Consider the following 14,523-nt stretch of genomic DNA (forward strand, 5'->3'; position numbering starts at 1 on the left):
GTGTTGCCTTCGCTTTATTTGTGACGAATCATACACGGTTGACCTATTTTCCAGTGCCAAATCCTGCTTTGGAGGGCTTCCTGGAGCGGAGTCACACTTCAGGTGCGGCCTTGGTGTCAGCTCCTCTCCAGGGTAAGCAAAGGGACCGTTGACCGTAGCTGACCCAGCAGAGAATGTGCTTTCCTAAGGCTGCATGCCCCGGCCCTAACCCTGTGTGTGCCTCATCCTTGGGGGGCTGGGGGGCGGTTCTAGACATGGTGCCAGCTTTGGGGAAGAAGTGGGGCTTTTTCTATCAGAGCTGCTCTGTGTACTGGCAGAGAGGTCTTCCGTGATACATCCAGTTTATTTTGTGACCAATCCTACATAGTGGACCCTTTCTAAAGCATTAATTCTAGCCTTAAAGCATCCCCGGGTGGTGCCGAGTTTAGGAGCCAGCACTGGTGTCTGAACACCTGAACGGATGGCGAAGCTGACAGCGTGCACATGGCCCTCGGCGGATCGTGCACCTGCAGGCGTCCTGCTTGCTCACCCTGGCGGTTTCCTCAGAAGTGGCAGCAGTTCCGTTGTCGGCTCACTGTGTGGTTGACAACACGCTGTCCTGCTCTCTTCCCTGCTGTCCTCTCTTCACGTATCACAGATGGTGCTCTGCAGACGATCTGCTGCGGCACGTCCCTCCCTGAATGGCTTCCTGCGAGAGGTGCTAATTGCAAGTGCGGGACGCAGTGCGGCCCGGGCCGCAGAGCATGTTTCGTGGGTGGTGTGTTACCGCCTTCCTGACTCGCGGTAACCCGCCCGTCCTCAGGGCTGCTACTGGGACGCGCTGGAAGCCAGTGCCCAAGTCAGGTACTCGAATGGAGGTTGTCCATGGTGTGTTCATTTTATCTATGATGAGTATTACATGGCCAATCTCCTTTCGGTACTAAATTCTTCTTGGGAAGCGTCACAGCCGGCACCTGCGCAGGGTAAGGAAGCGGATCGCCTCTACGCGGCAAGCGCTCTCTGTGTGACTTACGTCACTTGGCACACATCCTGGCCATCATTAGGAGGAATTCCCAGAAATGATGCTGACATTTTAGGTGACACTGTGCTCTTCTAGTCCCTTCCTTGAAGACTCGTTAGTAAATAAACCACATTTAGTCAACCTTTTTAGGTAGGGCGGCACATTTTAGGGAAAGGAACTTGTGGCTGAATGGAAGGCATCCATGTTACCCCCTCAAATAGCCTAATCTTTGGGTGACCTCTGGGAAGCAGGGGCTGGAGGGATTTCCTCGGTTATTCTGAGTGCAAGACGAGAATTGTTCATAGCATTTCTGACTACCTTGCCAGCTGTGCGCCCTGGGCCAGCCCCTTCGCCTGTCAGCTCTCTGGGCCTCAGCTTCTTTCTCTGTAAAGCAGGGTTAACGGAGGGTGGAACCGTTCTCCATGAGAAGCATCTAGACAGCGTCTGGCAGGTAGCAGAGTTAGGATAAGCGTTGTTTCTGAGGACTGTCATTATATGAGTTTTACGTCATCTTCACTCATTGTCCTCTCCCGGTAGAATGGAAGCTCCCTGAGGGCAGAGTCCTTGTCTGTCTTGCCTGGCGCTGTGTCCCCAGGTGTGCACAGCAGATGTGATGCTGAATGAATGAATGGATGGCAGCGCGACCGGTTTCCTTGGTTGAACTCTCTTTGAAGCCTCCTGGAACGGAGTAGGTGGAGGACAGTCACCTGAACCTATGCTCTCCCTGTGACGCAGCCCCACCCATCCTCTGAGGATGCTGCGCTGGAAGAGGAGTTACCAGCCTTCAGGTCGGGTCCTCCTCCAACCCTCTGAAGGCTGGACTGACCACGGTCACATGATTCATCAGCAGCCCCCTTCTCTGTGTGAAATCCCACTGCAGGGACTTCCGGAGGAGATACCAGCCCTGGAGCTGAACCTGGGTGTTCCAGCTTCTCTAGGGTAAGTGACCAGGGGCTGACCCGAGCCTGGGCCGACCCCCGATGCGAGTGTGCATGGCCTCGCCCATGCTGCCTGCTACAGGGGCTGGTCCATGACCAACCGTGTTCCGATCGCCTGGGGGGCTCCTTAGAGGTAGTGCCAGTCAAGAGGGAAAGAGAGAGAGAGCAAGAGGGGAGAGAGCGAGCCAGCGAGCCAGCGAGCATGCAGCTGGAGTCAGCAGGGAGGCCACGGAGGCAATGCCGCTTTGGTGAAGAGGCATCTTGGTGTTCTTGCCTGTGCTGACGTTTGACCCTTGAGCAGAGGTTGCCCTTGGTGAATTCGCTTTATTTATGTTGAATCACACAAAGGCAACTTTTGTTTGAGTATCAAATCCTGCTTGGGATGGCTTCCGGGACCCAGTGGCAAGCTCAGGGGCATCTGCACCCCTCCCGTGAGCAAGAACGGACGGGGTAGACGTGGGTGGTCTGCCCTCTGCGGTGGATGAGAACAGATGTCCATCAGAGAACACAAGCTTCATTCACGATGGGGGCGGGGCCCCGCGGCCCGGGGAGGATGGTGTTGGTGACGTGTCAGCTTCGGCTCTTACCCTGGATGCTCTCCCTTTACATCACCATTTTGGCTGTGTTAATCTCAAAGACGTTTCGACAGCACCAGTTTTTTTTCAAAAGATATTTGACCTTGTAGATAAACAAAGAGCCCACACTTGACAGTGTCTGTGACAAGGCGGCAGCCCCAGACCTCCGTCTGGCTCACAAGCACTGCGTTTTTTCCATGCCTTTCCTCGTCTCTATTTTTCTCTTTCTATCCCCCAACCAAATATTGTTCCCAGTTTTCTCCTGGGTTATGAAACAAATAGAGGCGATCAGTATCTCATCCCATTTGTATTAAATAATAGTGATAAAAATAATCAACACAAAATAAAATGAAAAACAGCTGAAACGGCGCAGTGCTAAATCTGTTCAATTCACTACAAATTGGCAGAAGAATCCAGTTTTCTTGACAACATTTCGACTGCGACATTTGACCTGGGGAAATAGAAAGCCGACGTGGCAGCCATGGGAGGAAATTCACGGAGGCGGTGGCGGCGATAAACAGGAATGTTTGAAATAGACGAGCACACTGAGGCAACCCAATCTTCATTCAGATTTTCAAATGGAAAAGAATTGATCCTAATGAAAATGATTTGGGGAAAATAACAAGGGAAATAAAAGAAATGAAAACAGCTCAACGGCACAGTCAAGAAAGCTAAACGAGGAATTGGATCAGTGTAATGGAATTTGCTCCGAAAAACACGTTTCTATGAAAATCGATGTTGGCACAGTTCTGGTGAAGATGATTGAATTTGTGTGTGTTCACAGCGGAGTGGGTGGGGTCAGTAGGAACCTAGGGTCAAAAAACGGGATACAGTCTCCCTTTATGCAGCTGACCTTTCCTTTCTGCCCCAAACCTTTCTGAGAGCTTCCCGGAAAGGCGTGCTGACTTCAAGCGCGACACGCTGGCTGGTAAGGCGTCCTCCCGGGGATCTGGGTGCACATTGTCTCCAGAGCATTCACTGCGTTAGGGACATGCATCACCTGGTCCAGTCTCTCCCGGTGTCCCTCCATTCCCACGGAGGGTTCTAGGCGGGACGCTGACTCCGGAGGGAAGCAGAAGGTCCACTCGGTGGGGGCGGGTCTTTCAGGACAGTCGCTTCTGTGAACCGAGAAAATCTGAGACAGCTCTCCCTTAATTTAGAAGGTTTATTTTGCCAAGGTTGAGGCTACACCCGTGACACGGGCTCTGGAAGTCCTGTGGTCAAGGGACAGCTTGGTTTTATACATTTTAGGGAGACATGAGGCATCATTCAGTGTATGAAGAAGTCCATTGGTTTGGTCTGCAAAGGTGGGACAAGCTGAAGGAAAAGCAGAAGGAGGGAGGGGCTTCCGGGCCGCGGACAGGTGATGCACGAATGATCCCATCCTTTCGTGTTTCTGATTAGCCTTTCCAAAGGAGGCAAATCAGATCTACAGCTATCTCAGCGAGCAGAGGAGTGACTTTCAATGGAATGAGAGGCCACTTTATCCTAAGCAGTTTCCAGCTTGACTTTTCCTTAGTGGTTTTGGGGACCCAAGATACTTCCCTTTGACATGTCCAAGGTGACTGCTGAACACACAGGAACCCAGGAACATTCTGGGGTTTAGTCCTTCCTCAGACTCTGCCGTGGCCACCTCTCGTGGCTCCAGGCTGGCCCCAAGGACATGCCTTTCGTTGGTGCTGAACGTCACTGGGTCACGGTGGCGGAGCCTTGTTTGGGAAGTCATTCTGGAGGTGATGTTTCCAAGGTCGAAACCCTTGCCGGGGATGTGGAAAGGGCTTGTTGTTTGCTGGCGTGCTTTGTTTGTGACCAGCATTGCACATGGGTCTCTTTTCAGATCAAAACCTACCTGGAGAATTTCTGGAAGCCACAGCACCCTCAGGAGGTGGCCAGCAGCCGGAGCCCTCTCCAGGGTAGGTGCGTGGGGGACGCCCACGGGACAGGCCTGATGGTACTCATGGTGCCCATCATCTGTTCCAGTCCTGCTCACGTCCAGGGCATCCTCGGGACCACTGTGGGAGGTGATGCCCGCCTGGGGAAGGAGGCTCTGACGCAGGCCCGTGCCTGTGGCTCCTGAAGCAAAGTCGTCAGTGGCATCTTTTCTTTCTTTACGGCAGGCCTCGCATGACTGGCCTCTTGCTCCACTTGTAGCAAGACGCAGAGAGTTCTCCGAACTCACGCCAACGTCAGGGAAAGGATTCTGCTGTCGGTCCCACTCCAAAGTTCACAGAATGGGTGGTGGGCACAGAATCTGGACTCTGCTTGCGGTATCCGTCGTCCGGCCTGACGTTCGCTGGCTGCCCGCTCCAGGAGACACCCTGGAGCTTCCAGGGGTGTGCCCCAAGTCTGGGGAAGGTTGGGTTCTGAGGTCAGGGCTGCCATGACCCTGGTAAAAAGAGGACATCTGTGACTCACCTGCTTTCTTCTGCTGCATTTATCCTCCTAGTCCCTTATGTTTAAGGTCTCATTTGCTTTATGAGGCTAATCAGATGGTCAGCCAGCTGGTGGTAACTGTGAAGCCAGCCTTTGAGGGGTGCTGGGTGATGCCTCTGTGGGCTGGAGATGGTGCTGATGAGACCACAGGGACACAGGTCTGGGATCGGTGTTGTGCTCCCGGAGCTCCTGCCAAAGGCATCCTCTGCCAGGAGGGAGGCTCTGTGCATGTGCAGGGCCCCTAGGGTCACCCCCTCTCAGGGTCTGGGAATGAAAAGCGGGTGTGAGCAGGGTTTCATCTTCATCTTTGGCAAGGTGCCCTCTTTTCAGTATAGGATCCTGCCTGGCTCTTGCACTCAACTCCTGGGGAGCGTCTCCAGATTCGTTCTGGAAGGGGTGGGAGTGGTTGGACTTGGCGACTGGGAATGTCCTTGGAGACTGTGAGGCTCTAGTCCCTGAATGCCCAGACCCTGTGCTGCCCTCGGGGGAGGAAAATCCGCAAGGACGGCCGCCTGCAAGCATCCACCTTAGTCCGAGCGTCTGAACTTCTCCATGGTACTCGGGGAGAGGTTACCCGAGCAACTTTGCATCTAGACGACGAATGTTGCTCGGTGAACCCCTTTTCGGTATCAAATTCCACCAGGGAGGCCGTCTTGGAGGCCGGGGCACCTCAGGGAAGGATGCCGGCATCAGCACCATTCTGGGGTATGGGGATGGATGGTCGACCAGTTGGAAAGTAATTGTTTCTAATGTACTTCACCTGGTCCACTAGCCGTCCGTATCCGCTGCAGCCCGCGGGGCCTGCGTGCCGGGGAGCCGACCGCGCTTCAGCTCAGCGCCTTTCCTGGTACTTGAAGAGAGATCGACCGTGTTATATTCGCTTTATTGATTTCGAATAATACATGGTTGATCTTTTCTCAGTATCAAATCTCACCTTGGAGGACCTGTTGGAGACAAGCCCTTTTGAGGGTGGGAGCAGGACGGGTGCTTTGGTGTCGTGGCTTCAGCGGGGGCCTGTCTGGGCAGGGCAGGGGTTGGCTTCCTGTCTCTCTGTCTTCTCACCTTTGGTGTCCCGTCCATCCTCAGGACAGCTTCCCGGGGGCGATGCTGGCACCATGGGACACAGCAGCCATGTTCTTGAGCCAACGGCACTCTGGGTACCTGAGGAGAGGTTGTCTGTGATGAGTTCGCTTTTATTAATGACGAATATAACACAGATGGCCTGTCTTCAGTACCGCTACCGCCCGGTGGTGTGGGCGCCGCGCTTGAGGCGGCCTCTCCCGGGTATGTGAATGCATGGGCTGGCATGACATTTCTCATCCTCTCCCCAACCCCTGGCATCAAACCATTTGGGGAGAGCTTTCTGGGGCCATGTGGACTTCGGGGAAGATGCTGGGGATGTCCACCGGAGTGGGGGATGGTCATGAAGCTGATGAGCGTGAGCGATGGGTGACGGGGCTCAGTCTGCTTTTCTTGGCTAGTGCCATTGAGGCAGAGGACTCCGGGGAACTAGTCCCGCTGGAAGGCATCTTGCTAGAAGGGCAGCCTCACCAGGGTGTTGGGGACGGCTACATGCATTTCCTGCACCGGGGCTGCCTTCCCCTTGTCCCAGTGCTGTGAGACCCTGGGCAGGAGCCGGCACCTCAGGTGGCCCTGTGTGCACGTGCTGCTCCCCGTGGTGCGTGAGGGGAGGTGGTCTGTGCTGCATTTGCAGAAATCATGACACATAAGACATGATTGACCTCTGTTCAGTATCAGATCCCGGCTGCATGATTCCTGTGCCTGCTGGTGTCGGGGAGGGCCAGATGCATGCCCTGTGGGCCCCCAGGAGCATGGCTGGCAGCTGAGCGTGCACCTGACTTCCACCTGGAGGCGGGTGGCTGGTAGCAGGGTTTGTCACTGAGGAAGAAACCTCCTTCCTGGACTCAGCACTGCTCAGCGGTTCCTGAAATAGGTTGGCTGTGAGGTGTTCACTTTCTATATGATGAATATTATACAGTCAACCTCTTTCCGGCATCCAATCCCACCTGGGACGCCTTCCTCTTTGCTGCCGGCTCCAGGCAGCAGCTGCCTCTGCGCCGGTTGACCCTATGGACTTTGTTGGGACCTGTCAGCTCCACTCTGTTCTGGAGGGCTTTGGATGTGCCCCAGTTCCAGTGTCAGCAGGGCACCTGCCACACTCTTGCTTCTGGCTGGCACTTCCCCCAGGCTGGGCTGGCCTTCAGCTACCCGATGCCTGCCCAGACTACAGCAAGATGACCAGAGGCCTGTTTGCAGCTGACCTGGAAACTTACTGGAAACCAGTACATGCTGCTCATGCCCAGGGGAATGGAGGAGTACCCAGGGCTGAAGGCATGTGCACCTCAGGAGCACCTCCAAGGGATGAGCTAAGGCTGTCCTTCATCACTGGTCATTTGTCAGTGAGCTCCTAGGCTCGGGAGGTCCTCCTGAGCCAGACCCACATCATTCCCTGGTTGAGACATTGCTGCCTTGGAAGTTGCAGCCCTGCACCTGCCTTCCGCCTTGTGGGTTCCTCCTCGGGACCGCTCCTCTCTGTCCAGCATGGGAGTGGGGATCCCCGGCACCGTCCCTCTGGGCTGCCTGCTCCCACTCTCCCTCGGCACTCCTCTTCCCCAGCCCCTCTGGCCACTTGGGTCTCCCTCCAGGGCCCCCTCCTTCTGCCAGGGAGAGCATTTCCAGGTGCAGGGTCCAGCTGCTGCTCAGCCGCACTGCCCAGAGTGCCTCCCTGGGCCCCTTCCCTCGGGCTTGGTGCCAAAGTGGTCTGAGGACTCCCCAGCCCCCTCTCCTCTTTTGGAGCCACAGCCTATGCCCTGTGTGTTTCCATCGTTCGTTCTGGCCCTGCACACACCCCTCTTTCCGGAGCTGAGTCCTGGGCAGCCCCGCTCTGCCCTCGGCGGCCTCCTGTCCCGGCTCCGGCCCTTCCTTCCTTAGAGGCCCACATCCTTTGCATTTTCCTTTCCCAAGGGTTCATGATTCCCAAGGGGATGGAATGTCTCTTGTTCAGCAAGGTCATCCCTGATAACCCTGTACACCAGCTCGCCTTGCCTCTTCCCCGTTGCGTTCCACCACCTGCCCATTACTGTTTGCTTCCTAGCTTATGCCTCTCTGAAATTGCCTAATGTTAATTTCTCGGTACCCTAGACTGAGATTTCTCATGGCGTAAATTTCTCTCTCTCTCTTATCCTCTGCTGAAGCAGTAGCAGAACAGTGAGTGTTTGTTGATTGACTAATGGAGTCCCCAAAGGCAGCGACTGGATCAGGTGAATCCTCAGGCAGGTGCTGTGCACAAAGCAGGCAGTCAATAAGATGTGGTGACTGAGTACATGAATATGTTAATCGATTTTTAGAAATTCTTCCCATTTGTTCAAAGCCGTTTGGTTTTCCAGCTTTTTCTGCCCTTCCAGGATGTCATTTGAGAGGCTGAGATTTGTTGCAGGAGGCACGAGTCAGCTGGGTCTGGGTTCTGTCTTCCACTTTTCAGGGGATGGGGGCACCAAAGCCCCAGAGGAAGTGACAGGCCCCATGTTTCCCCGGAGACGCGGGCTGAGCGCGTCCCAGCCCCTCCAGCAAACGCCACAGTGCTGAGAGCCAGATGCTCCGGGGACCTCCATCTCCATGTGTGTGGTGTTAGGGCTCATATCTTATGCATGGGACTGACTAAGTGGGAACATTTGGAGATGAAAATTGCTGTTAATGCATCTACACATCTTTGGAATATATTAAATGTGTGTATGAGCGGGGAGTAACATTAGCCTTATTTAATAGCTTCAACGTAACCATCCTCACACAGCCGCATTAACAGGCACGGTCCCCCTGCCCCGGGGCTCCTAGGCCACCACTTGGGAAGAGTGCTGGGTGCATTACCGGCCACTTGAGAATCATGCCTGAGTCCGGTGTCAGCCCGGCTCTCGGCAGCGTGCGCGTTCCCTGCTCGTTTCAGACCCAAACACAGCGACCCTGCGCAGGATTTCATTAAAAGCAAAATGATTTATCTATTGTTTGCGGAAAAGAAAAAATAAGCAAAGGGACTTTCTCATCTGATCAGCCAAATGAGAACGTGTGTCCCCCAGGTGGCCAGGATGGAAGTCTCTGTGGACCCCTCAGCCAGAGGGTCAGTGACTTGTTCCGTCTCCAAGGCGGTGTGTAAACCCTGCCGCCGGTCCAAGCTCACAAGGTGCACTCCTTTTTCCAGCGCGAGGGCCAGTTCATCCCAGCTGTGTCTCCTGGACGTGGCTGGGAAATTGCATTCCCATTTCCTTATTGTTTTCAGAGGGAGATAGGAGGAAACATCAGAGCTGTCCTGAAGGGGGGCTTGCCTTGGTCCTGGGCCCCAACAGGGGCTGTGAGGGGACAGTTTCTGTTCCACAGTCAAGGAAATGGAGCACAGGAAGGTTGAGTGACTGGACCAAGGCCACCCAGCCGGAGGTGGGGCAGGTCTGGCTCCAGGCGGTGTGCTCTCACTCACCCTGCTTGCAAGAGCTTTAGGAAGACAGATCAAGATCACTCATCAAAAGGGCCTCTTTTCTTTGTATTACATGATGAGGTAGGCTCTCTTTCCCCAACACTTGGCTTGTCAGAATATTCATGGTTTTTTCTCTGTACTCACCCGGCGTCTCTCCGACATGGTGCCATCACCTGTGAAATGGGATGCTTCGGTATGTGTCTGGCCTGGGGAGAGGGCTGCTTGATTTGTCAGAAGACTCAGAGCGTGATGACTATTGAAATACCAAAGACCCATGTTGACCTGTGTTTTTCGATCCACGTGACGGCAATTAGGGCTGAATTCACCACCTTGGTTGCGTGTAGTGAACAAGACCCAGTGAAGGTGGCTGGAGCACTGAGACCATCTGGCTGATCTCCCCTGGGTGGGCCCAGGTGCTCCCCACACCACCCCACTCTGTCTGTGTGCCACCCCCCTGCACAGACACATCGACTGGTGCAGTCCTGGAGACCCACAGAGCTCACGGTCTTCAGGGGTCCTCATGGATTCAGAGAACCCCTAATGTCAGGGCTGCTCCCTTCTTGTTCCGCCTCTCTGCTCATACCCTTGGATAGGTAAGAAAACAGGTCCACAGAGGGGAGGGTGCATGGCTGTGGCTTTTCTTCTGAGCACTGTCTCCCCAGCTTTGGGGTTGAGACTCTGGGGTCTAGACCCACCTCTGATAAAGAAGCAGCTTCTTTCTTTGTAAAAATTGAGGTGACCCAGACCAAGAAGGGCTGCAAAACACCAAGTCGGGACCTGAGTACCCAAGGGGCTGGGGTTTCAGCCACCCCATGGGGGAGCTTTTAGAAGCCAGGGCCCTTGGCTCTGCAGTGCTGGCTCATAGGAGGTGCTCGGTTCATGCCTGTCTCCCTGGATGGAATCTGACCACAGATACCAGCGCAGAGCAGCTGTTCCACACGGGAGTGTGTACAGAAACTGATCTTTCTATCACCAGGAGGAAGCACACAGGAGGCACTCAGAGAACGTTTGTGGAATGAATAAATAAAAGCAAATTCTTTGAGGGAATAAAGAAGCAGAAAAATGAAGAAGAATCCAGGGAAGATGGGTATAAATCTCCACCAAGTGCTGCCAAGGCTTCCCAGCTGAGGCTGCTGAAAAGGCCCTGTGGAATAGAGGGACCATTTGTCATGGACAGGAACGGGCTTGAGGGCCGGGAAGCAGGGCGTGATGGAGGCTCGTTCATCATTTTCCCATTATCCCAGCAAAGGGTAGCGGAGCAGATGCAGCATCCGCCTATGCAGCTGCACTGCCTAGGGCCTCTGGGCCCTGCGAGCGACAGGCTGGGGACTGGGAACGGAAAGGACCCAAAGGAAGGACAAGCTGGGTTCTGGGAGGCTACCTCCTGCAGGAAGTCTTCCCTGATTCATCCTCCACAGGTACAGCATCTGAATTTGCAGTCATATATCCATTGTTCTGATTCTTAGATCAGCAGGTATCTCCCTGCTCAGACTGCAAGCTCTGCTGGGGCAGGGGCTGTTTCTGATCTGTGCACAGTGGCATCCTTGTACCTGGCACAGGACCGAGTCCAGATGCTGGTTGGCTTTGTCTCCCCTCTGCGGGCAGCACTGGACAGGGCGCCCAACAGGTCCTCAGGGTGTGGACGTCCCACGGCAGAGCCTGTGGTCGATCCCAACCATGAACCAAGGCCTGGGGGAGGGGTGGTCACATCAGGCCACTTCTGCCAGGAGAGATGCTGCTGGGAGCTGGGAGCCTGGCTGGCCCACGGAGGCATTCCTGGGGTCTGTATCTGTCAGCAGGTCCGCTGGTGGCCTCTCTTTGGGCCTGGAGCAGGGATGGGATTTTTCCAAGGTACCTGGGGTCTAGGGGAGACCCAGTCCCGTGTTTAGGGTCGGTCTCGAGAAGGCAGAGATCATGCCACCACTTTATCTGGTGCAGCTGCCCACCCCATCAGTGTGCGTTGAGCGAATGAATGAGTCAGGGACTCCTGATTCCTGCCCAGAGCCCCCTCCGCACCCCACACAGCCTTGCTGGAAGGTAAAGGGGTCAAAGCCAACGGAACAGTGCCACAGCGTGCAGAGCCTTGACCAGGCTGGGCCCTCGACGGGGGGATAGGCGGACAGGCCCCTGTGCAAGGGAGCTAGCTCGCAGGTTTCTAGAGGGCAAAGGCCCTGGTCTTCCCTGGGGCGAGAGGCTGCTGAGAAGGGGCACAGAGCTTGGGCGCAGGAAACCATCCAGAACGCTGCTTCCCGCCATCTGTGAGATCTTCGTTTTCTCTAACACTCAAAAATAGATGTTTCTGTTAAGCTGTGTCGTTGGCAGGGGAGCGGCGGGGCCTGCCAAGGCCTAGGGGAGCCCGCCAGCCTGAGGAGTTTTACTGTACAAACAGTTGGGGAGGGGGGGCTGTCTCTGTTAACTTGAAATTCCCCGATCAGTAAACATGCCAATTTAAAGTGTAATTAACTCAGGCCGGAAAAAATTCAGATTTGGACTGCTTTTCACAGCTGAGGTTGTTTTTCCTTTATTTATTTATCTCTTTCCGGGTGTGGTGGTATCTGTGGCTGGTTTTAGCCAGGAAAAATAGAAGGGGGGACCGGGTGGGGAGGGGGTTGCTTGGGAGAGGAAAGGCTGGAAGGAAAGGGAGAGAGAGGGGCGGGTGGCGTGACACCCAGCTGCCGGGTGTCTGCAAGCTGTCTGTCCTGGGAGGCGGCCGTCAGGGTGATCCCCGCCTGCAGAGAGGGGCTCATTCTGTGAGGGTGGGCTGCAGACCCCCGTGCCAGCAGGCCTGGTGATTCAGACATCATGGGCACAGTGGAGAGACCCCAGGAAAACACCCAGCGCTGCTTCCGACACTCTCCCTTCTCCCCTTTCAGCGGCTGCTCTGCCTGGATAAACCCATCTTGAGAGCCTCAGTCCTTGCCTTGCCACCATCGCCTCCTCTGATCTCCTTTCCTGCTTCAAAAGACTCCAGACTCGTCCCGGTTCTCGGAGAAGGCTGAATCCACTTTCAACCTAGCGGGTACATCTTGTGCCAAGATTGTTTACATTCTGGTCCCGGGAGCCACGGGTCACGACCTGGTCCTCACACAGACCCACTCCTCAGCAGCCCCCATCTGTGGCTTCTCCCATCTTGCAGGGGAAGAAGGAGAGCCCTGGGGACATAGAGAAGCCCCCAGCTCCCTCCACCTCTTACAGAACCTCCACTGAGTCCCTGGGGGCACATCGGTCAGCAGGGCAGGAGCAGCCTTTGCTGTGGCATGGGGTGGGCTGTGCAGGGGATGAGCGCAGACGCCCCTGCCCTTCTCCCAGATGGACGGCAAGACCGGGCAGGAACAGTGGGATTCCTGCTCTTCGTTTTCAGACACTTTGCTGTCAAGCAATTTGAATAATAAATACACATTATAAAGATGTAAATATGTTTGTGTGTTTGTATGTTCAGAGACGATGTTTGTGAAGCGGGAGGTTTAACCACAAAGGCCATCTGCCTCCAGCAGGGATTCGCACAGAATGTCACTGGCCTTCGCCCAACGAGCACTTTGCTGGGAGCAACCTCCTGAAGTAGGGACTCACTCCTGGGCCCCTCCACGGCATGGGAGCCCCACGTCCCAAGGCAGGAGCCAGGACCACTAAAAGACATGCTTCTTCATCAATCCGAGGCGTCAGACCGCTCCCCCGCCCCACTGCCTGCCCTTTCCGGGCCTGGGGCTGACAGCCTGGGCCCCATGAGGGGCAGAGGCCAGAGCCCAGGGGCAGAGCCCGTGCCCACGCCTCGGTGCTGCCAGCCTCTGCTTGGTCACGACACAGCCTGGCTGACTCAGACACAGCCCCGAGCGGGAGCCTCATAAATGACATCATTACCTATGAAACCTGCCATAGCGTGGGGAAGGACGCACTCTGGCCGCCGGTGACTCACTGTTTTCCCCAGAGCCTCCCTGCTCCACCGCCTGGGTCTGGGTTGGCTGGGCAGGGAGAGGGGGCACCCTGCTTGACCTCACTCCCTGTTCTGCTGCAAATGCAAATCCAGGCAGCCAGGCAGCCACTGTCTTGCTGAGGGCTGTGGGGGGAGGGGCACCATCTCTCCGGCCTCCCTCTGCAGCCCCAGTGGCACTCCACATGGACGGCAGGTTGCCTATGACAGAGGAGGAAACTGAGGCCTGGAGAGGCCCCATGCCTGGCCTCATACATCCCACAGGGGAGAGTGGCTTTGGCTCGTGGTGGGAACCTGCAGGGAGACTCTCGGGTGAGCCCAGCCGCTAGGCAAAGCCTCACAACCTCTGGACCTGAAACCCCAGCTTCTCCTGAGCTCCTTTGGTGCGGCAAACTCCTCCTGCTGAAAAACACTTCGACTCTTAAAAGTGGTGGCCTTGCCAACCCAAGGTGCCCACACCAGGTCGGGGGCACTCTAGGGGAATGCAATTTTTTTTTCTTTTTTATTATTCAATAAAAAAAAAGTAAAGCAAGTAAGATGGGATCTGCTGGGTGTGGCCTTCAGAGCGGGAGGGACTGGGTTAGATCAGCCTTGGTCATTTTCTGGTCCCGTGGCCTCCCCCTCCTAGGCAGGATGAGAGTGGCTGTTAGGTTCACATTAAACTGGGGATCCCCTCAATAAGCCATGGCTGTGGAGGACTGCCACCCATCCTGAAGTCACGGTGCACCTGCAGCCCAGATGTCACCCTAGCCCAGGGACCTGCCCTGATGCTCTAGCCCGCACACACTGCTGGCTCTGGGCGTGCCCTCCTGATACGCCCCAGCACCCGATGGCATCCTCCAACCAAAACAGGAACCGCAGGCATCACCAGCCTGTTTTCACTCTTAGAAAGCTCAGAGCAGCAGCCTATGCCAACATCGTTCACGCTCTGGTCCCCAGAGCACAGGTCACAAGCTAAAGCTCACCCAGACCCGCTCCTCAGCAGCCTCCGTCCTCGACCCTGGGAATCTGCTCTGCTGTGTTCTGAGCTGTGGGAGCTGTAAGGGAGAGGGGGTGGGCCACGGGCTTGGATGGGAGGGTACAGAAGTAGAAGTTCAAGTCAGGGCCACCGAGCTGAGTGTTCAGAGCTGGGGACATGACCTGCGCTCACCACAGAGCTGGTTGCC

General features: G+C 55.5%; 1 long non-coding RNA gene across 1 annotated transcript; it reads left to right on the forward strand.

Moving 5' to 3' along the window:
* The first annotated feature begins 2,105 nt into the window (after nt 1-2,105).
* LOC135274286 (uncharacterized) lies at nt 2,106-12,843 on the forward strand. The gene is made up of 2 exons (XR_010342137.1): nt 2,106-4,426; nt 12,303-12,843. It is a non-coding gene; the product is annotated as an uncharacterized LOC135274286 (long non-coding RNA).
* The last annotated feature ends 1,680 nt before the right edge of the window (nt 12,844-14,523 follow it).

Source organism: Aotus nancymaae, unplaced genomic scaffold (assembly GCF_030222135.1).
Source record: "Aotus nancymaae isolate 86718 unplaced genomic scaffold, 86718_ANA_hifiasm-v0.15.2.pri h1tg000011l, whole genome shotgun sequence".
In the NCBI taxonomy this organism is placed as follows: domain Eukaryota; kingdom Metazoa; phylum Chordata; class Mammalia; order Primates; family Aotidae; genus Aotus; species Aotus nancymaae.